General features: G+C 42.6%; 1 protein-coding gene across 6 annotated transcripts in view; it reads right to left on the bottom strand.

The window, feature by feature from the left end:
* Positions 1–24715, bottom strand: part of OSBPL8 (oxysterol binding protein like 8) — a 240915-nt gene that overhangs the window by 110139 nt on the left and 106061 nt on the right. Inside the window, exon 1 of one of the 6 annotated variants that reach the window (XM_044280422.1) lies at positions 22063–22188. The exons of the other annotated variants lie outside the window; for them this stretch is intronic. The gene's annotated coding sequence lies outside the window, so the exon portion shown is untranslated. Of the gene's footprint in view, positions 1–22062; positions 22189–24715 lie in introns of those variants that run through there. 6 annotated transcript variants of the gene reach the window in all.

Genomic DNA, 24715 nt, shown 5'->3' with positions numbered 1-24715 from the left:
TCTTCATGTATAATGTGGGAGATAACATTCAGGAGCCTATTAGCAAAAACCTTGGCCAACACTTATATCTACTGTTAAGAGTGAGATGGGTCTATATGAATCTACCATATTGGGATCCTTATCTGGTTTAGGGATCACCACCAGCAATGCTTTTCTCATAGAGCTAGGTAAAATACCTGTCCTATAAGATTCATTAAACACCTGTAGGAGATGCGGGAGCAAAACTTCTTGATTTTTTTTTTGTAGAATTCCCCAGGCAGACCATCTCTCCCAGGTGCTTTTCCGTTAGGAAGCGACTGCACCGCCAATACCATCTCTTCCGATTGACTCTCCCCATCAAGTAATAACCTCTGATCATCAGACAGACTGGGCATCTGAATATTATGCAGGTATTGCTCTCTGTCACTACAGTCAATCCCTAGTCTGGACTTATTCCATGAGCACTATGCAGATGTCTATATGTTTATTATATTATCATCTCCCGATACCTGTACGCCCATTTTATTAGTGATTCTCAATACACAAGATGGGCTCGATTAATAATAGTAGCTGGCCCGTACATTACCCTTCCATAAAATAATGTTGAGTCTTAAAAAAATTGTTTGTCCCCAGCTCTACTAATCAAATGTTCCTTCAGTAGATCTTGTGCCTCCGTCCAGTACGAGGAATTTTCTAGGGAGGGGTCAGAGATGTACTTAGCTTACGTAGTCTGAACTCTATCCAGCAGTTCTGTCGTATCCGTAATCCTTTTAATGTATATCCCTCTAATATAAGCTTTGATTGTATTCCAGATAATGGAGTGACTAGCTGAACCTTCATTATTGGTAAAAAAAAAAAAAAAAAGTCAGTCAGAGCAGCAGATATCACAGTACCAGTATTAATTAACTAACTGGATTCAAAAATGGTTTAGTCGCCATGGTTGTCTCGGACCCAATAACTCTCTCCCTAAATCCAGTACTACCAATAACGAGGAGTGGTCAGAAATACTACGGGGTAAGTACCTAACATCCTGGACCTTATCTGACACTCCCTTAGATCCCACAGCGAGCTCTATCCTAGAAAGAAAACTACGTGATGAGGAATAGCAGAAGTATTGCTTCACACCGGGATTTCTGGACCTCCACAAATCATACAAGTCTATTTCAGCGAGCGTCTTGGCTAATGAGAACAGAGAAGGGCCAGAGGCCCCACTATCAGATTGGAATTTATCTAGGGATTTGTCCAAGAACATATTAAAATCACCAATAATGAGAACTGGCAGATCTGGAAATTTGGAAGTGAAGGATAATACTTTTTTTTTGAGAACTTCACAGGAATATGGGGGAGGCATATAAACGGCCACTAGTATCATTTGGTAATGAAACACAGAACAGTTAATACATATAAAGCGACCCTCCTCATCCACATGTACCTCCCTCGATATAAAGGGAACATTTCTATGCACCAACGCGCTCACCCCTCTCGATTGCGTGGAATAGGAGGAATGAAACTTCTGTGCCACCCAAGCCTTATGAATAAGATGTGTTCTCTCAGAAGTGAGAGGAGTTTGAGAGGTACAGAATTGCCGGTTGATACGTTTGCAAGACATAAAAGACGGCATTGCGTTTAGCAGGTTGGTTCAGCCCCCTCACATTCCAGGCAATTATTCTAAGGGTACCCATTTATGTTTTTAAACAATAGCAGTACAGGACCGTAAGCAGCCTCACCCCGGTAATACACATATAACCACTGGTGTCTAGTCAATAAGGTCTCACAGTGGAGTCCAACCACTGACATGCCGCACCCGGATCCTCAAATAAGTGCGTTTTATCTTTCGCCATGACTCGCAGTTTCACAGGATATAGCATAAAATGTGGAAGCTGTAATAGTCGCAGTCTGCGTTTAACATCAATAAAATGTGCACGCTTCTTTTGGAAATCAGGTGAGAAGTCAGGAAACAAAGATCCGGTTCCCATCAATAGACCAAATCAGTGCAGTCTCTTGCTCCTCTCAAAATGGCATCCCGGTCACGAAAATGGAGGACTCTAAGCAATAAAGGGCGCGGTGATGCCTGTGTGCCCGTTCCACAGCAAACAGAGGAGACAGCTTTTACTTTCCTATTTTTTCTGTTAGCCACTTTTCCACAAATGTGACAGCATCTGTTCCTTCGGTACGTTCTGGCACACCAATCATGCGTACATTATTTCGCCGCAGCCTGTTTTCCAGGTCGTCAGTTTTGGAGATAAGCATGGCGACATTGTGAATCACCCGCTGCATGTCCCTTTTAACTAGCAGCATTTGGTCTTCCAAATCACTTAAGCAGCCCTCCATTTCACTCATACGCTCTTTGACTTGCCTCATGTCTTGCCTTAGTAGCCCTATATCCTCTTTCAGGCCACCCACATTGGTAGTAAGCGCAGTGATTGCATTATTGCATTGTAACACCGCTGAAAAGACATCCTTGATAGTAGGCTCAAGCGCTGAGGCGGCCATTCTGCCATTAAGATCACTGACCTCAGAGTCCTCTGAAATGTCATCTTGCGATGGAGGCACTGGAGGATTCCTCTTAACAGCGGCAGCGTATGCGTTCAGGGCCGGCGCAGGATGAACAGATTTAGTGGTGTGAGCAAACTTTTCCAATCGCGCTGGCACATCCAGCAGCTTCTCTGACTGTCCGGCGCCATCTTGCCTTGCTGGGGTGGCTCTTTCACCGTCCTTTCCCTCCTTCTCTTTGGCCTTTTGATGGCGCATGGAGGAGCGGTACGGTAGCAGGACCCCTGGGGAAGCACTTAGTTGTATCGGTGAGCCGTTACAGCCCCAGATGGACGGGGAGAAGAATGGATCACCGGATGTTCAGCCGGGAGCTCAGCTCTGCACATCCTCTCACATCCCCAGTCAGTCCACGCCCCTTAACTGCATGTCTCTTAATAAATTTGGAGCACCTCCAGGCAGTCCACGAGACAGTTATTAGCTATAACCGTTTGTAACCGGGGAGCATGTCGGGATTTCCTGCTGCCTGTGGTTCGGGCAGCATGAATCTCCTTACAGGTTCCCTTCAAACCATGAACTGTATCTAGTAAGTAATAAAACATTAGAACCACTACTTTGGCAAACTATCAGACCTCAAACAATGAAACCGTGATGCCACATTCATTTTCACCTAAGCATCCCTGCAGCATAACAGAACTTTCTTCTGTTCTCGATACTTCTGTCACTTCCTTATGACAACCTGGAAATTGAAATTGCACTTCTAAAACATCTTAAAGCAAAGAAAAAATAAAGTCAAGTCTACAGCATTTTATAATCTTTCACATTTCACTGCACAAAAACAGGGAGGGATGTTCTACATTTGACAGTAATTTGAATGATTCATTGTGGGATATGTAGTTTTATTTATTTTTTACTATTCTCTTCATTGGTAAAAAACAAACAAACTCAGCATCGACTTAGAAGCACTGCAACTGGTGATCTAAAGGAACTAAAAATAGTCCGAAGAGGTCCATTCCAGACTGGTGACACCCCCATTTGAATAAGTGGTGAGAAGGTGCAAAGGGACTTATGTCATAACCACTAGATGGGGACACAAGGACCTCTTGTTACCGGTGGATATAGTAGTGGTATAGTACTGCAAAGTATTTTTGAGAACAGATTGGTTCTGGCCCCTTTAATTCTGTCTCTTCTATATTCCTTGTAATGCAGTGAATTAGTTGCATACACAAATCCCCAACCCCCAGTGTGCTGAGAGGGCCAAATTCCTAAATGGTTATCTCAGAGACATGCATGATGCACACTGGAGGAGGGGGCTGATGGGCATAACTCTGGTTTGCACTCCACTTGGAACTTCATTCTAAGTTAGGATAAATGGAACTATCCCGATCTCTTGTACACCCTCTGGGGTGTCGTCCATGTCTCCATATTGTATGTGTAGGCCAGTGATGATTATTTACTTTTTACTACTCTGTATGTGATTTGTCTATTTTACCTTATATTTAAATCACACGTAGTAAATATATTTAATCACTTAGCCTGCGTTAGCTTATTCATTCTCAAATATTTTGAATTCACGTTTTAAAACAAGTACCTACTTAGATGGCTAGAAGGTTGGAGGAGTGTTTAAACTAGGGACTGGGGGGGGGAGGGTAATTATGTTATAGGATGGGAAGATAGTGCAGATAGAGACCGGGGGCAAGGTAATGGGACTGGGGGAGGAATGGAAGGAGGGACTAGAACAGTTCAGAAGGAAAGGTGTAGGGTAAAAAATATACAGAAACCTCTCAAAATGTATGTATACTAATGCCAGAAGCCTGACTAAAAAAACTGGTGAACCGGAATTAGTGATGTGTGAGGAGGACTATGACATAGTAGGAATAACTGAGACATGGCTGGATGATAGCTATGACTGGGCAGTTAATGTACAGGGTTACAGTCTGTTTAGAAAGGATCGTCAAAACCGGAGAGGGGGAGGGGTCTGCCTTTATGTAAAGTCCGGTCTAAAGCCCACACTCCGTGACGATATAAGTGAGGGACATGAACATGTGGAGTCACTGTGGGTAGAGATACAAGGCGCGAAAAACAATAATAAATTACTAATAGGAGTTTACTATAAACCACCTAATATACCAGAGTCCACAGAAAATCTACTACTAAACTAGATAGACGAGGCGGCAAATCATAATGGTTATTATTATGGGGGACTTCAACTACCCAGATATAGACTGGGAAACTGAAACTTGTATATCTCATAAAGGAAACAGGTTCTTGGCAATAATCAAAGACAATTACCTCTCCCAACTGGTTCAGGACCCGACTAGAGGGACGGCCATACTGGACTTAGTATTAACCAATAGGCCTGACAGGACAACAGATGTGCAGGTTGGGGGACACCTGGGAAATAGTGACCACAAAGTAATAACCTTCCAATTATCATTCAAAAGAGCGTTTCTACAGGGAGGAACAAAAATACCAAAACTTCAAAAAAGCTAAATTTAGCCAACTAAGAGAGGCCATAGGCCTAACTAAATGGGATAAAGTCCTCACAAATAAAAATACAGCCACAAAATGGGATATCTTTAAAAGCATCCTAAAATCTCATTGTGAGAGGTACATACCGTATGGGAATAAAAGGTTAAGGAACAAAAAGAAACCAATGTGGATAAACAGAACTGTAAAGAAAGCAATAAATGACAAAAAGAAAGCATATAAAACACTAAAACAGGAAGGTAGCACGGAAGCACTGAAAAACTATAAGGACAAAAATAGAACATATAAAAAACAAATAAAAGCGTCCAAATTAGAGACCGAGACATTAATTGCCAAAGAGAGCAAAACTAACCCTAAAATGTTCTTCAATTATATAAAATGTTAAAAAGTATAAATCTGAAGGTGTTGGCCCTTTAAAGAGTAATGAGGGGGGAGTCGCAGAGAGCGACGAGGAGAAAGCAAAGCTGCTAAATATTTTTTTCTCCAATGTATTCACTGAGGAAAATAAACTGTCAGATGACTTGCTGAATGTTGAAATAAATTCCCCATTAAAAGTGTCCTGTCTGACCCAGGAAGAAGTACATCAGCGACTTAAAAAGATTAAAATAGACAAATCGCCAGGACCGGATGGCATACACGCCCGTATCCTAAGGGAATTAAGTAATGTCATAGCCAGACCCTTATTTCTGATATTTGCAGATTCTATATTGACAGGGAATGTCCCACAGGATTGGCGCATGGCAAATGTGGTGCCAATATTCAAGAAGGGTCCAAAAACAGAGCCTGGAAACTATAGGCCGGTAAGTTTAACATCTGTTGTGAGTAAACTGTTTGAAGGTTTTCTGAGAGATGCTATGTTAGAGCATCTTAACGGAAATAAGCCAATAACGCCATATCAGCATGGCTTCGTGAGGGATCGGTCATGTCAAACAAATTTAATCAGTTTCTATGAGGAGGTAAGTTCTAGACTTGACAGTGGCGAATCAATCAATGTCATGTATCTGGACTTCTCCAAAGCATTTGACACTGTACCACATAAAAGGTTAGTATATAAAATGAGAATGCTCGGACTGGGAGAAAATGTCTGTAAGTGGGTAAGTAACTGGCTCAATGATAGAAAACAGAGGGTGGTTATTAATGGTACATACTCAGATTGGGTCACTGTCACTAGTGGGGTACCTCAGGGGTCAGTATTGGGCCCTATTCTCTTCAATATATTTATTAATGATCTTGTAGAAGGCTTGCATAGTAAAATATCAATTTTCGCAGATGACACTAAACTATTACAGAGGGATCTGGATCGATTGGAGGCTTGGGCAGATAAGTGGCAGATGAGGTTTAACACTGACAAATGTAAAGTTATGCACATGGGAAGGAATAATGCAAGTCATCCAGTACACTACTAAATGGTAAAACACTCGGTAACACTGACATGGAAAAGGATCTAGGAATTTTAATAAACAGCAAACTAAGCTGCAAAAACCAGTGTCAGGCAGCTGCTGCCAAGGCCAATAAGATAATGGGTTGCATCAAAAAGGGACATAGATGCCTGTGATGAGAACATAGTCCTACCACTTTACAAATCGCTAGTCAGACCACACATGGAGTATTGTGTACAGTTCTGGGCTCCAGTGAACAAAGCAGACATAGCAGAGCTGGAGAGGGTCCAGAGGAGGGCAACTAAAGTAAAAACTGGAATGGGGCAACTACAGTACCCTGAAAGATTATCAAAATTAGGGTTATTCACTTTAAAAAAAAAAAGACTGAGAGGAGATCTAATTAATATGTATAAATATATCAGGGGTCAGTACAGAGATCTATCCCATCATCTATTCATTCCCAGGACGGTGACTGTGACGAGGGGACATCCTCTGCGTCTGGAGGAAAGAAGGTTTGTACAAAAACATAGAAGAGGATTCTTTACGGCAAGAGCAGTGAGACTATGGAACTCTCTGCCTGAGGAGGTGGTGATGGTGAGTACAATAAAGGAATTCAAGAGGGGTCTGGATGTATTTCTGGAGCGTAATAATATTACAGGCTATAGCTACTAGAGAGGGGTCGTTAAGCCAGGGAATTATTCAGATTGCCTGATTGGAGTCGGGAAGGAATTTTTTATTACCCTAAAGTAGGGAAAATTGGCTTCTACCTCACAGGGTTTTTTGCCTTCCTCTGGATCAACTTGCAGGATGACAGGCCGAACTGGATGGACAAATGTATTTTTTCGGCCTTATGTACTATGTTACTAGTCACATTTAACGCTAAATAATCAAAGAATATTAAAAAAAATGAGATTACTCTTATAGTTAAAAATTAGTCTGTCAACTACAAAATCTGTTTCAAAGTGGGCATACCACCATGTAGGAACAACAACCCATACCTTCTTGTGAAAATCTGATCCTCTAATCCTGAGTAATGCTTCTTTTTACTTTTGTGCAAATACCGGACATCTTTTGGTGCACCATGGGTGGGGCAGCTCCATTTGGTGCACCATTGCTCTGTCAGTAACATTACTCAAGCACATCCCCCTTGTTTGATTTTCAGCCTTTGAGATTTCAGAGCTTGCAGTGATTATGCAGGGAAAAGCAATGTTCACTTAATGGAGTGACCTTACCCATGGTGCATCAAAATTATTATCTGCATAAAAATAAAGAGAAACATTTCTCAGGATTAGAGGACTCGATTTCCACAAGAACGTGTTTATGCTTGGGGACACCTACCCTACATTGCAGTATGCTTACTGATTTTGGATGTAAGAGGAGCTCTTTAAGACTAAAATAAATCTTGTTAGAACAAGTGGAAGAAGACTTGTTTCAGATTTTAGTCAGTAGTATTTACCTACATGCTACAATCGTACATTATAATTTCAGATCCGAAATTATTTGCATCAGCAAGTGTATTAACAGTAGAATCTGACTTAATGGCCAGATTTGAGGCAAGTTTTTCTTATATGTTGCTGAAGTAGCAGATGCATAAAACCAGTTTTTAAACCACCAATGAAACATCAATGGTTTTAAAAAGTCTCTCTCAAGGATCTGATGAACTTTTACATCTAGACAAACCCATACCTCCCAAACATCCTGGATCTCGCGGGACAGTCCGAGATTGCGGATACAGTTAAATATAATAGTGAAGCAGAAAGCCGTTGAGTCCTTGCTCCACCATTCCCTGGCCTGTGCCAGGGATCATGCCCCCAGCCTTTGTACTCTCCTGGTCAGCAGGTACAATGACATCAATGCATCAAGCCAGCTGCTGGGGAGAGTATGATGTGCTAGGTGAGTTTTACTGTATTTTATTAACACTACAGTGGTGGCAACATTGTAAGGGGGCATTCTACTGTGTAGGCGGCACGAAGAGGCCATTCTACTCTGTAGTCTACCTCAGGACGTTGTCACAGCACGAACAGTGGACAGTTTAAAAAAGGCTTATATGAATTCTTAAAAATAAGTTTGTGATCATTTAACTATTGTTTAAGGGGCACTAAGAGAGCATTCTGCTGTGAAGACTCATACCTACTGAATAGGGCAGAAAGAGAACTGTCGGGGAATGGGCATGGATAGGCAGGAGATAGACACGTGGTTTATTGTAAAACAAAAAATTGCCATGACGCACTATGCATGCCGCTATTGTTGTCCTTCCTTGGGCTTTTCAACAGTTGGAAAGTACACAATACACACAGACCAAAAGAGTGTCATTGTTTTCAAGTGACAGCTCTCTTGTACATTAGGCAGCAATACCTTCGGTGATCACCTAAATTATTGTTTATTGCTCATCACTCATTTATATTGTCTGCTAATGAGAAACTAGTAACCTGTAATAATACTTAATACTAGGCCATGTAAATAGCCATTAGGTTTATTTAAATAGGCAAAATGATAGAAAGTTATCCTTAGGATATTCAGTTGGCCAGTAAAGGGAGGCAGTGCAGTGCAATCTGTTATCTCCAAGCATGCAGCCTCCAGAAAGACTCTGGTGCCCTCTACTGAAAAGAAAATCTCCTAGCAGTTACATTTCCACAGATGTGGAGCGTCATAGCAGCCGGCACTGTATCTTACATGTGTAGATCATGTGTTTAAATGTGTTCGACACCCTATTAATGAAGCTTCACAATGGAGGTAAAATAGTAGTTACAATGGGTAAGAAATGGTTAAACACATTTATAGTTGGTGCCTTTACATTAGCAAAATATTGTTACACTTTCAAGAAATGACTGAATCATAGCGATAATTGCCTTTACCGTTAAAAGAAATGTGCCATCAGAAAATGTCCTATTGTTTAAAAAAAAAAAAAAATCACACTTATGATAAACCTATTTTTTCAGAGTTTTTGGTGATTTTTTTTTTTTTTTTTTCCATGTCACCATCTGTGTGTCTCTGCCATTTTCACACTGGCCACTAAGCCTTAAATTTGTTAAAGGGGTTGTCCACTTTATTTATATTGATGACCTAGCCTCAGGATAGATTATCAATATCAGATTGGCGGGGGTCCGACTCCCAGCCGATCAGCTGTTTGAAGAGAAGGCCATATTTGTACAAGCGCAGGCTGTTTATGTGCACACCGTTGCAACCACAGCGGTGAGCAGGTGTAATTACATCTCAGCCATCCCATTCACCTCAACGGTACGGCTCTTCAGTATACACTTTCTCTTCAAACAGCTGATCAGCGGAGATGCCAGGAGTCAGACCCCTGCCAATTTGATATTGATGACCTATCCTGAGTAGGGATGAGTGAATCGACTTTGGATGAAACATCCAAAGTCGATTCACATAAAACTTCATTTGACTACTGTACGGAACAGGAGCTCCGTACAGTATTATAATGTATTGGCTCCTATGAGCCGAAGGTATTACTTTGCGAAGTCTCGCGAGACTTGGCATAATAACTCCATAAATTAATTTCTATTGTAAAAATTTTTTTCCCGAACTCAGGTTCAGTTCCAAGTGGTACCTTGGAAGCAAATTCCAGATGTGCTGCAACTACAACTCCCAGAATGCTTCTTACACTTCTATGGGATTTACCAGAATAGCAGAGTAAGTGTGCATGATGGGAGCTGTGGTTTCACAGCAGCTGGAGTGCCAAAGGTTGCTGATCCCTGTGCTAATGCATGCCCTCATCTCCCACCCTGACTACTGCAACAATCTCCTCTGTGGCCTTTCATCTATTTTCAACTCTGCTGCCCAGTTAACCAAACTCACGCCGCATTACTTCTCTACTTTCTGTCAATCTCTTCCAGCAAATTCAGTTTAAAACACCAACAACTACATATAAGACCGTCCACAATCTGTCCGCTCCTTACATTGGACCTGCTTTTCAGATACATTCCCACTTGTAATCTCCGATTCTCACAGGACCTTCATCTTTGTTCTGCCCTTGTCTATTCTTCACACAATCGACTACAAGTTTTCTCACATGCCTCTTCTTTACACTGGAACTCAATACTCAAGCACATCAGACTCTCCCCCCAACATCCAAACCTTCAAAAGGAAACTGAAAGCCCACCTCTTCAGGAAAGCCTACCACCTGCAATGAGCATGCTGCCACCTAACAGCCAGATGAGCAGTTTTAACCCTCACCTACTGTGTTCTTCCCCCCTCCCTAGTAGATCGTAATGGGCAGGGTCCTCTACCCCTCTGTAAATAGCTTATTGTTTGTTAAATGGTTTCATATTATGTATGTGCAATACCTCTTGATGCACAGCACCAAGAAATGAATGGTGCTTTCAAATAAATAAGAACACAAAATAATGTATACATAAGGATTGAAGAGTGAAAATCAGAGTTAGGCTACTTTCACACTAGCGTTCAGAGCGGATCCGCTCATATAATGCAGACGGTGGCTCCGTTCACAACGGATCCGTCTGCATTATATTGTAAAAAAAATTCTAAGCGTGAAAGTAGCCTGAACGGATCCGTCCAGACTTTTACATTGAAAGTCAATAGGGGAAGGATCCATTTGAAGATTGAGCCATAGTGTGTCATATTCAAACGGATCCGTCCCCATTGACTTACATTGTAAGTCGGGACGGATCCGCGCGCCTCCGCACAGCCAGACGGACACCCGAACGCTGCAAGCAGCGTTCAGGTGTCCGCCTGCTGAGCGGAGCGGAGGCTGAACGCTGCCAGACTGATGCATTCTGAGCAGAATGCATTAGGGCTGGACGGATGCGTTCGGGGCCGCTTGTGAGCCCCTTCAAACGGAACTCACGAGCGGACAGCCGAACGCTAGTGTGAAAGTAGCCTAAGTTGTCACAAAAAGTTCTAGACAAACAGAATATTGGAAATCGGAAGCATGGGCTCAACCTGAATGCTATGGGTATAAAGTGCTAGTATTTGCTATGGAAAAATGCAGAAAGTAACAATTCGTAAAAATTATAGAATACATACGATAAAATATCACAGGGATTAAACATGTTATAGCTGGAAAGTGCAAACATACCAACCGAGGCCTCTCATGCCTTTCAGTGTGTAGCATTCCGAAGTAGATGTGATATACTAACTGAAATTTATAGATGAAGTTAACAGAATTTTTTTCTTCCGTGCAAAGTCCTATTTGGGCATGGCACTGTACTGTATAATGACCCCATAAACTACAGTCATTTTTAACCACAGTATTAACTCCAGCAACCTTGAGCGCACAGCAATCTCCAGTAAAGGACAGACTAAGGAGTCATTCACACATTCTTGTCCGTGTTGGCATCCATGACAAACGTGCAAAGATGATTGTGAAGGGTCCAATGGGTATATGTTTGGTCCACATCACAGTCTCAGTTTTTTTTACTGGCCTTGGAAAACATGGATATTGGAATAAACACAGTAAAATCAATGGACATGTGGGCTGTCTGATCTCTAAGGACAGGAAACATCCATGATTCACCGATGCTTGAATGAGGCCTGAGAAAACAGATCTGGACTGCCAAGAACTAATGCAAAAGATATTGAGGGAATTTATCATGGGGATATGATCAGGAATTATATTTGGAGTCTGCATTGGCGTACTTAACTAACCCCTTTCGCACATAATCATGTACATGATTATGTTTAAGGGGTTTTATTGAGCGAGCTCACATACTGAGCTTGTGCCATACATGACAGGTGCCAGCTGAATAATACATCAGGCACCTGGCCGCAATGACCGGGATCAGCGATAATGCTGAACTCAGTCATTTGACCCTTCAGATGCTCTTGTCAATAGCAACTGTGGCATCTGTGGGGATAGGCAGAGGGAGAGGGCTCACTCTGCATTACGTTAGAGACCCCATGGCAAAACCGTGGGGCCCTGATCAGTTACCACCAAAGCCTGGGGCCTTCTGAAGGTGGCCTAGGCCTGCCATCATTAACTGTTTGTAAAGCCGCGCATGAGGCAAGGCTCAGCAGCCAGTGTCTTAGAATCCCTTAGATTGCATTAGTATTCTATTGCAGTCTATGGGACAAGTGATCAGAAGTTTGCATATTCAAGTTCAGCAAGGATACTAAAAGTTACCGTGTCAAAAGGCATGCAAAACGCATACAATAACGGAAAAAAAAAAAATATATATATATATATATAAAATTAACAAAAATCCACTATTCGCCTTTTTGGGTCACTATGTCACCATGTCACCCAAAAAATTGGTTAAACGGCCATATGTAACCCAAAAATGGTACAGATAAAAACTACAGTTTGCCTTGCAAAAAAAAAAAAAAAAAAGCCCTCATACAGCTCTGCCGAAAATATAAAAAGTTATGGCTGCCCAAAAATAGTGATACAAAGAAAATTTATATAAAAAAAAAAAAAAATGCGGATCGGATGCGGACCAAAATATGTGAATTAAAAGGTGGGAAAAAGTCACAAATATTTGCACAAAAAAGCCTAAATGTTGGAAGGACTCTTTTTTGCGACTTAAAGGGGTTGTCCAGGTTCAGAGCTGAACCTGGACAGCCCTCCATTTTCACCCAGGCAGCCCCTCTGACATGAGCATCGGAGCAGTTCATGCTCCGATGCTCTCCTTTGCCCTGCGCTAAATTGCACAGGGCAAAGGCATTTTTCTGAGTTCCGGTGACGTACCGGGGCTGTCTATGGGGCTGACAGGAACCCCCGGTGACGTCACCGGCACTGATGGGCGGGATTTGGCTCTGCCCTAGCCAGTAAAACGGCTAGGGCAGAGCTAAAGCCCGCCCCTCAGAGCCGGTGACGTCACCGAACACACCGCTGGGCGGAAGTTACCGCCCGGCAGTGTGTTATTGAAAACACAAGAGCCCGTGCCCTGCGCGATCTAGCACAGGGCAAGGGAGTGCATCGGAGCATGAGATGCTCCGATGTCAGGCTCAGGAGGGCTGCCGGGGTGAAAATAAGGGTATGTCCGGGTTCAGCTCTGAATCCGGACAACCCCTTTAAAAGCTATGTACACCTTCAGGGGCAATGTTTTTTAGGATTGCAGTTTACTCATTTTGGGCTTAAATTATTTCTATTGGGCTTTATTTAAAAAAATAATAATACTAAATCATTTTCTCACAAAGGGTTAAAAGGGGTTTTCCGAGATAATCAGTATATGATTAGTGGGGGTCCGACACCCAGCACCACCACCGATCAGCTGTTTGAGAAGACAGCAATGCTCACAGTAGGGCCGCAGCCTTCTCCAGCCTTTCCTAGGCCAGTGATGACACGTTCATCACGTGGCCTAGGTGCAGCTCAACCCCATAGAAGTGAATGTGGCTGAGCGCAATACCACACACAGCCGCTATACAATGTACAGTGCTCTGTTTGGTAAGCTGCTAGAAGGCTGTGGCACTCACAGGAGCGCCAGTGCCTTCTCAAACAGCTGATCAGCAGGGGTCCAGGGTGTTGGACCCCCACTAGATACTGATCAGTTCTAAAATCTTGGAAAACCAGATTCTGACACCCCTGCTAATTGGTTGAAGAAGCTGTGGTGGTGCAGTACTGTTTTTAACCATTTCTAACAGTGTGAATCATACTTGCACTTTCACTTTGTGACGTCATCTAATGAACCTTATCACTAAATTACTAAAAGGTCAAAACTTATTTAAGCCACATTCTTATCAGTAAGGCAAAAATTGAGCTACAAAGAGTTTCTAAGGTCAGAGATAAGAAGCTCATCAGGTGAGCTGCCTGATGGGACTGAGTGAAAATTCAGAGCCTGCTACTAGATAAACTCAAGGCTGCACAAATACAGTGGTTAAATTTTTTAATAATGACCAATTGAAAAAATGATATTTAACTCAAAATGAGTACAATTCAACAATAAAAAATTCCCCGAAAGGTGTACATAGCCTTTAAATCCAGAATTCTGAAACAAAGGGCCTAAAGGATCTTGGCACAATACATGACACCTTTTCACTTTTTTTTGGTAGTTCATGTCTCCACTGGTCAGAGCTGGTTCAGCAGCAAGGGGGGAGACGTACACAAAATTAGGCAAGTGGCTTTGAAAGTTTTGGCTGCCCGGTATACATCTTAAAAGGGGTTGTTCTCATTTTATTAAAGGGGTTCTCCGCTTTTGCTCTATTGATGACCTATCCTCCGGAGACAGATTCCGTAATATGGCAGTATCCAGCTATGCCAGATCCGGTAAACTCCAGCAGGCCGTCCTCTGCCAGAACTGCCTGCCAATTGTTTTAGGTGCTGCAGTGACATGCCCATATACCGTATATGACCACTGTAACCAATTACTGGCCTCAGCATGTCACCACCACCGCAACCAATTTTTATATATATATATATATATATATATATATATATATATATATATATATATATATATGTATGTGTGTAATAATAATTTTTTTATATTCTTTTACGTAACGTAATAAACTTAGTTTTGTTAATGTATGTACTACACTGAGTTTGGTTTCATATTATTTTGTTCTGAGGCTACTTCTGTATACTGAGCTTTGTTCTGCTACTTCCTGTCCTCATCAAATCATAAAAGTGTTAAATCGGGGATTTAGCATACTTTTACACTTGCGGCAGAGGATTCCGGCAGGTAGTTCCATCACCGGAACTGCCTGCCGGATCCAGCAATCCAGAAGCAAACTGATGGCATTTGTCAGACGGATCCAGATGCAGATCCGCCTGACAAATGAATTGAAATACCGGATCTGTCTCTGGTATCATCCGGAAAAACTGATCCGGTATTATTTTTTTTTTAGCATTTTTAAAGGTCTGCGTTTTGTCAAAACACTTGATGCCGAATCCGGCACTAATACACTTCAATGTAAATTATTTGCGTATCCAGTATTCTTCCGGCAAGGTGTTCAGTATTTTTGGCCAGAGAGAAAACTGCAGCATGCTGCAGTATTTTCTCCGTCCAAAAAACATAAAAAGGGACTGAACTGATGCATCCTGAACGGAATGCTCTCCATTCAGAATGCATTAGGATAAAACTGATGATTTCTTTCCGGTATTGAGCTCCTGTGACTGAACTCAATACCGGAAAACAAAAAACACTAGTGTTAAAGTACCCTTAGTTTTAAACAAACATCAGAAAGTTCCTATAAAGTAAAGCTAAGGACAAAGAAAGCCAGGGTGCTATAGAAGTCAAAACCAGAAGGGGGAGCACACACAGTGTAAATGAGTTTATGCAAATAATGAAAAGGTTCCATTTAACTCACAATTACCAGGATTTTATATTAATATATATATATCTATATATATATATATATATATATATATATATATATATATATACAGACGTGGACAAAATTGTTGGTACCCTTTGGTCAATGAAAGAAAAAGTCACAATGGTCACAGAAATAACTTTAATCTGACAAAAGTAATAATAAATTAAAATTCTATAAATGTTAACCAATGAAAGTCAGACATTGTTTTTCAACCATGCTTCAACAGAATTATGTAAAAAAATAAACTCATGAAACAGGCATGGACAAAAATGATGGTACCCCTAGAAAACACAGAACATAATGTGACCAAAGGGACATGTTAATTCAAGGTGTGTCCACTAATTAGCATCACAGGTGTCTACAACCTTGTAATCAGCCATTGGGCCTATATATATGGCTCCAGGTAATCACTGTGTTGTTTGGTGATATGGTGTGTACCACACTCGACATGGACCAGAGGAAGCAAAGGAAAGAGCTGTCTCAAGAGATCAGAAAGAAAATTATAGACAAGCATGTTAAAGGTAAAGGCTATAAGACCATCTCCAAGCAACTAGATGTTCCTGTGAGTACAGTTGCACATATTATTCATAAGTTTAAGATCCATGGGACTGTAGCCAACCTCCCTGGACGTGGCCGCAGGAGGAAAATTGATGACAAATCTAAGAGACGGATAATCCGAATGGTAACAAAAGAGCCTAGAAAGACTTCTAAAGAGATTCAAGGTGAACTTCATGCTCAAGGAACATCAGTGTCAGATCGCACCATCCGTCGTTGTTTGAGCCAAAGTGGACTACATGGGAGACGACCAAGGAGGACACCATTGTTGAAAACGAATCATAAAAAAGCAAGACTGGAATATGCCAAACTACATGTTGACAAGCCACAAAGCTTCTGGGAGAATGTCCTGTGGACAGATGAGACAAAAATCGAAGTTTTTGCCAAGGCACATCAGCTGTATGTTCACAGACGAAAAAATGAAGCATATCAAGAAAAGAACACTGTCCCTACTGTGAAACATGGAGGAGGCTCTGTTATGTTCTGGGGCTGCTTTGCTGCGTCTGGCACAGGGTGTCTTGAATCTGTGCAGGGTACAATGAAATCTCAAGACTATCAAGGAATTCTAGAGAGAAATGTACTAGCCAGTGTCAGAAAGCTTGGTCTCAGTCGCAGGTCATGGGTCTTGCAACAGGACAATGACCCAAAACACACCGCTAAAAACACCCAAGAATGGCTAAGAGGAAAAAATTGGACTATTCTAAAGTGGCCTTCTATGAGCCCTGACCTCAATCCTATTGAGCATCTTTGGAAGGAGCTGAAACATGCAGTCTGGAAAAGGCACCCTTCAAACCGGACACAACTGGAGCAGTTTGCTCATGAGGAGTGGGCCAAAATACCTGCTGAGAGGTGCAGATGTCTCATTGACAGTTACAGGAAGCGTTTGATTGCAGTGATTGCCTCAAAAGGTTGCGCAACAAAATATTAAGTTAGGGGTACCATCATTTTTGTCCATGCCTGTTTCATGAGTTTATTTTTTTACATAATTCTGTTGAAGCATGGTTGAAAAACAATGTCTGACTTTCATTGGTTAACATTTATAGAATTTTAATTTATTATTACTTTTGTCAGATTAAAGTTATTTCTGTGACCATTGTGACTTTTTCTTTCATTGACCAAAGGGTACCAACAATTTTGTCCACGTCTGTATATATCTATATATATATATCTATATACATACACACACACAGAAGGACCCAGCTTCGCTCGGGTATATTTAATCCATTTTATTTAATGTTTGTGTGTGTCGTTAAAAGACATCAACACTATCCACCCTAACAGTGACATCTACAGCACCCCGCACCCTTAACAGTGACCTCCACCCCCCCCCCCCACAGTGCCCCGTCCCTTAAAATTGGACCTTCACAGCAGCCTACCCCCTTAACTTTGAGCTTTACAGCAGTCTTCTCCTTTAACAGTGAGTTTCACAGCACACCACTTCCTTGACAGTGACCTCCACAGGGGCCCGCCCCCTTAACAGTGGCCTTTAAAACAATTTGCCCCTTAACACTGACCTTCATAGCGGACCATCCTCTTAACTGTGACCTCCACAGCAGCCTGCCCCTAGGGGGGCCAGAGGTCCAGTTTTAGGCCAGACAGTCCGGCTTTCAGACTCCCTGCGCTCCGTCTGGCGCAGGGCCTGGACGGACACAGGGATGTCCTTTTGAACAGCTCACTCTCAGACAGCAGCACTGTGCTGTCTGAGTGTGAGCTGCAGGAAGAAAGTCAACGTCCCTCCCACCCCTGCAGATTACAGAAGTTGATTTTCAACTTAATCTTTTTCAATCCCTGTTGGCTGAGTGGGAGGGGGCATGGACTAACCAGATAGGAGCGTGGCTAAGGGTACTTTCACACTTGCGGCAGGACGAATCCGTCCTGCGGCTATTTCGCCGTGCCGCCGCTCCTTCCCCATTGACTATAATGGGGACGGGGGTAGAGCTCCGGCGCACGGCGACGGACTAAAAAGTACTGCATGTCCGACTTTTTAGTCTGGCGGCTTTCGCGGTGCTACGCCGGAGCTCCGCCCCCATTATAGTCAATGGGGACAGAGCGGCGGTCCGGCGGCACGGCAAAATAGCCGCAGGACAGATCCGACATGGTGAAAAGCCTGTCGGATCCGTCCTGCAGCAAGTGTGAAAGTACCCTTGGTGGGACCTAGAAGTTGATTTCTACCTTCATTGTTTCAATCCCCATCTGCTGAGGAGAGGGAGGGGGTGTGGCTTAGCGGGGAAAGGTTTTAAGTTAGTCTTTTGTGGGTGGACACATTGTGGCAGGGGGCCTATCTGGGCTCTTTCCTGCAAGAGTGACGCCCCTCTGGGCACCTTACTGGCTTATAAAAATATCTATTGTTGGGACAAAGGCACATCTTGAAATAAGTTACTAAGTGCCATTAGGCCATGGCTTTACTTCAATAGCGATTATCCTGGTGACAGATTTCCTTTAAAGCTCTCCTACAGCAGTGAAGAAAAATGGCTGGGTTGTTATGGGAACCTGGAGTAAAACTGTATGTAGAGGCCAACAGCCTGCAAGCTTCTATTGGCTGATAAGGGTCATGTGACCAAGCTCCTATTGGCTAATGCATTTTTTGTGAATATCTCAGGAACGGTATGTCCTAGAGAGCTGAGACCTGGTATAAAACCTTCCCAGACACCTGATGTGGCTCAGGCACATGCATAGTAAGTAGAGGGATATACATAGCACATGAATGAAATATTACAGTCTGCGCAATGTGCAAACATGCCCTACATTAGACAACGAAAAACACACTTTTCACATACGTCCTCCGAGCATCATTCTGAAATTCCTGTGGATGTAATATGTAGAAATGGCCTGAAGGAGGACCCAGAGGAGTGCGCTTTACATTAGATCTGGGTATTCCACGCTCCTAAGCCTTTATTTAATTACATGCAGAACAATTCACTCAAGCTCCATAGAAGTGCACCTTTGAGCGGCCATTAGCAAATCCAGCGCCTGATTATTGAAAGCTTAGTGCAACAGCTAGACAGCTGCGTACACCGTACCAGCAGGGAGTGATGGTATGTTCACAATGCCTGCAGGAGCAAGCAAAAACTAGAAAAAAAAAATTTGAGGGCATGGCGTTATTCTTTGGGGGGAAAAAAAAACTAAAAATAACTATTTTGTGACCATTTGTTTTAATTGGTACTACTTTGGAGCACGTACAGCCTTTTGATAATTTTTACCTTGCCAACCTTGCAGCACACATACTAATTATGTGTCTTTTTCTATGATGTTGTTTTTTTGAGATTTTAATCTTTTTTTTTTTGGTTTGTTTTTTAAAGCTTTATTTATTTTTTAGTCTTTCCCCTCCCTGAGTCTAACGACTTAGATTCTGTGCTCACTATTGACTGCAATATCCCTGGTATGTGTCTCATCTCTGATCCTGGCCACTGCAGGAGTGTGACAGCTGTATAATACAGCTGGTCCGCCATACATGGAGCAGACTTAGCTGCTCAACCTGCTCCATAAATTCCCATCGCCAGTATAACCGGTACAAAAGACCCTACATCCCGTCCTGAAGCTGTGCGCTGAAAGGAGAAGACGAGTGGTGACTGATATCAGTGTGAGGACTAGGGGCATCATACTCGCACGCTCCCTCGTCCCTAAAAATAAACCCATTTGTCTTTCTCCCAAGCCCCTTCTTAAATTCAGGCCTCGTAGCAGCCGATTCCCCTGCTTCCATGGTACCTACGGCCCTAATGTCGCTATAACATCAAGAGTTGTGTGCTCCCAGTGACACTTTAAAGTATAGATGTGGCTTATGTTTCCTTCACCGAAGGCTGAAGTCAAATGTGGATGTCTGCACCCAAATGACAATATTTTAATTACTGCTTCTGTTGACTACAACTTTGCAGTTTCATCATACCTTTTAATCCCAGGTTAAAAATAACAAGTGCTAGTCATAACCGTGTCCAAAACAAAGGGCTTCTTATGACACAACCCTGTGAGGTGACTCTCTGCAGTACACAAACATGAACAAGGCCCAAAAACATAGGTATATTGACAGTGGCAACTAAAGAGCGCCTCCAGAAACATGAGACCTGTGCAAGACATCACCGATATGTCCATGTATTATTATGGATTATTAAAGCGCCATTCATTGCATAGCCCTGTACATATGATAAGGGTTGCACATACATAATACAGACAATTGCACTAAGCATGAACAAGACGAGTTACAGACTGGTACAGAAGAAGAGAAGGGCCCTGCCCGTGAGGGCTTAGAATCTACGAGATTGTTATAAACGGATCCTCCGTCCCCTCCACACAGAACTGTAGCAGCAGTTTCTTAAGATCCGATACTGTATACAGTAGAAGCAGCATATGATGAAAAGGCAGCCATGTCCAACTGGGTATAGATAGCTGCAGCTGAGATTTTAGTTTAGGGGGAAATCGAGGCATTGGACCTCCAATGTAAAAAAATAAAAAAAATAAAAAGAAGACGACCGCCACTTTAAGGGTTATTCCCATCTCAGACATTGAAGGCATATATCGCTAGGAGCCCGAAAAGTCCCGGAGGGGGCACAGCGCCTGCGCGGCCGCCCTCCATTCATTCCTATGTGGGTGAATAAATTAGCCGAGCGGCATGTACGGCTATGTTCAGAAGTCCCATAGAAATTAATGGGAGGCTCCCTGTGCAAGCATGGCCACCGCTCTATTCACTTCTATGGGGTTGATGGAAACAACAGAGCCAGTGTTTGGCAATTTATGGCACTCTCATAGGAATACATGGAGTGTGCCCGCACGTGTGCAGTGTACCCTCTGGGACTTTGCAGGCTCCATTCTAGGTATAGGTGAAGGTCCCAGACATTGGGAGGGTATCCTAGTGATATGCCCCCAGTGTCTGAGATGGGAATAACCCTTTATTAATTATTCTACTCCTACACCCTACTCATTACTCTAACATTTCATGATCTAATGTTATACTTTGAATCTACTGTGTAAATATAGATTAAACCTGCTTTCCAATCTGAAAGAGAACGTTTTCTTTTTTTTTTACCAAGTGAAAAGTATTGTAATTGCGGGTCTGAGATACCATAAAGTATGTAATTGCAATGAGTCGACAAGTCGTTAAAGCAGTGCACACTTTCCACTTAATATGAATGCTCTGTACATGTAGTGAGCACATGTGCCAGGCTTATTGTAGCCTCTCTGCTCTTGCTAATGCACTCATCGACAGAAAAATTAACGCATCAAAAAGAAGTCGGTGGAATCAGATTAAAGAGGACCTTTCATAGATTTTTTTTGTTTGTTTCATTAAATATTTTTCTGTGCCAGGTACCCCCCACTAATGCTGCCACCCTGCCCGTTTTTTTAAAATATCGATTGTACGCCCCGCTTTGTCCCCCTGCTGTTTTCCCGACCAATACGTTAATACTGAACATCGGTACAGGGAGGAGGAGATGCCAGGATTTCTTAAAGGGCGTCTCCTCCTCCCTGGCCATGCCATGGTCCAATCACAGTCAGGGAGAAGGGGAGCTTTTTTTTCTCCCTGTTCTGCGCTGCGATTGGACAGCGCTACAGCCAGGGAGAGGGAATCACCCATGAAGAAAGACTCAGTATCCTCCTCGTTGCTCCGATGCTCAGTATTCGCATACTGAGCGGGAGAAATCATGCAGGGCACAGTGGGGCATAGTAGGCATATTATTTTTCAAAATCAAGCAGGGTGGAAGCATCAGCAGGGGGGTACCCCGCAAGTACAGGTATATCTCCCCCTTAATAAATAAGGGTTTGGATATTTGCATGCACCAGGTGATCCAGCATCATAAATGAGATACTGGAGGAGTTAACAGATACAGAACTCAAACATCTTTATTGTACTGTATATAGATGAGATTGATGGAAACACTAAGGAAACCATCAAGAAAGAGGTCAACACACAGAGCAGTATAGAAAAGTACAAACTATCCTCAGTACTTACCCGTTTGTAGCTACAACCAGTGCAGAGCTGAAATGAAGGTTGCACACAGGAACATTAACCTGAAAGTACTTGCCACCAATATTATCCAGTATGATGTCAGCCTGCCAGCATAGGTGTTTTTGATGATAACACCATTAGACGTGTCATACCATGCCCATGTACGTGTCGGTAAACTTAAGCCATGAAAACATGACAGCTGTCAGAAGGCGCTGCTGTCCTGGGGTAAAGTCCTCCTATCTAGTAAGAGTTTAGGAATTCATGAGCATGAGAAAGGAAACGTCAGACGTATGGTCCTCGCTGTGAATAAAACAGCTGTTCCGCCTTCCATGTGAAGCTGTGCACTATTTGATGAGCCTTTGTTAGGACAGTAAAAGCTGCTGATTACAATGCGGGAAGAAAAGGAAGAGCGAGACGTGTGGAATGCATGCAGAGAAGATCACCAAACTGGAAAGGAGTATGCAAGACTGAGCCGGTTCTGGTCAGAGCTAGGTCTGATCCAGTCCACCCTCAAAGAACAAAATGACAGCTTGGTCTACAGAGGGTCTACTAACAGCTCGCCAAAGAGTAATACAACTGCTTCCACCTCGGGGCTTTTAAAGAGAACTTGTCACTATGTCTGAGCTCTTCAAATTAAGCATCAGTGTGCTGTCCCAATGGTGCTCTGATGTGGATTGTGCAGCAATGTACATCCCAAATATATAATGAAACAATCCCATCATGAAGGTTCTCAGATTTAATGCTCCAATTTTTTTTTTTTTTATAGGGAAAAATAAATCATAGCACAAATTGGGCACTGGTGGCATAAAAAGTATGTGATATTATTAAATCAACTAAAGAACCTGAAAACGCCCAAAAAAATTTCAGCCTGAAAGAAAGCCAAAGACTACAGTGGTCCCTCCAATTGCAATGGCCTCACGTTACAATATGTTCAATACACAATGGGACGGATTTATGAACAATGTTTAATAAAAGGTTCTTCTAAGACCAATATATTGAAGACATATCCACAGGACAGGTCATTAATATAGGACTGGTGGAACACAACAGCTCCATATACCGTGTAGCTTATGCTCCTATTCAAGTGAATGGGAGCTTAGCTGCAGTACCCATGAACAGCCACTACATGGTGTACAGAGCTATGGTGTTCCCGCTCTGCATACTGTCTACTTCTGGAATCAGTAGCTGATCGCCAGAAGCTCAGGGTGTCGAAAACCCACCAATCTCTTAGTGAGGAACTATAATACAGATTGGTCACAAATAAGTTCGTTCTGGAAAACCCCTTTAAACAAAAACGATCTTTGCTGCCCATAGCAACCAATCGCAGCAAAGCTTTTGTTCTTCAAGAGCGGAATATGAAATGAAAGCTGTGCTATAACTGGTTGCTATGGGCAACAAAGTCTGTGATTGGCTGGATGAGCCAACCAATCACAGGCATTTCAAATGGTAAAATACTAGTATTTCTCAAGTGCAGTACTACATGTTTTGTACTGCTCTTTACCTATGCCAGGATGAGGTGCTGGGGGTGCTCCATTATATTTATCTAGAGCACTATGTGTCCTACTGTAGAGAACGCCCTCCCCATAATATCAAAACTACAATTTTTGAGTTAAAGGGGTTGTGCAGCCTGTTAGTAACGATATTTGATTGGCGGGGGCAGCTGTATGAAGAGGAGGCTGCGCTACATGCAAGCGCTGCCTCCTCTTCTTTACACTGCTCGTCATCTCAGAAACAAGTATAAATTACTACTCCCTCCATTCATTACACCACCGCCACAAGGGAGAAGCAGCTCTCTCATGGAGCGCGGGTTTTCTCTTAAAACTGCTGATTAGCGGGGATGCTAGGCGTCAGGACCCCCGCAGATCAGATATTGATCACCTATCCTGAGGAGGTCGTCATTATAACCAGGCTACGCAACCCATTTAATGATTTATTATACTGGGAAATTGCCCTAGGTAAAAATATCTTCCTGTCAGTATTACAACAGAATTGTACATATCTTTCACTAAAGGATTTATGCTGGCCCATTAAAAGCCAATGGTGTATATTTCCCACAATTACACAAAACTTAACATACTTCAATTAACAAAAGTTTCACATTTTTCCAAACAATGGCCTACTACTCTCCCTGCTTTCTTAATTAAAGGGGTTGGCCACTCTCTGGCTACTTGTGACCAATGTGTATATAAGATGCCTGTACGGCACTTACTAACATAGCCTTTGTTGAAATTCGGCACCATTTTTTATATTTCATAAAGGTATAGCTCCTTGTTTTCCAGGTCTTTTGAGCTGTCTGCACACAGGTCTTGTCCATAAAATGGCCGCTGATGGAGGGTCATGTGACCAGGCAAATCACCTCCAGCTGATGTCTCCTCTATTCAAACACACTGTGCAAGTACAGATGCAGTGTATTTGAATGGGGGAGACATCACCTGGAGGTGATCCAATTGCTCGTTCATCTGGTCATACTATTGCTGGAGGTGGGCTACTTTTTCCTGGGCTACCTTGTATTAAAGGACAGGAGTCAGGACAATTAGACAACTTCAGGAGCCGCTTGACTTTTTGAGGGGTGGGAAAGCTGCATTATTAAAATACAAACCTCAACACTGAAATTGTAATACCAAGAAGCAAAAGTTGCAACATTAAAGGGGTTGTC

This window comes from Bufo gargarizans, chromosome 2, assembly GCF_014858855.1.
Source record: "Bufo gargarizans isolate SCDJY-AF-19 chromosome 2, ASM1485885v1, whole genome shotgun sequence".
NCBI lineage: Eukaryota > Metazoa > Chordata > Amphibia > Anura > Bufonidae > Bufo > Bufo gargarizans.
Note: the sequence above shows the minus strand (reverse complement) of the source record. Positions and strands in the feature narration are given on the sequence as shown.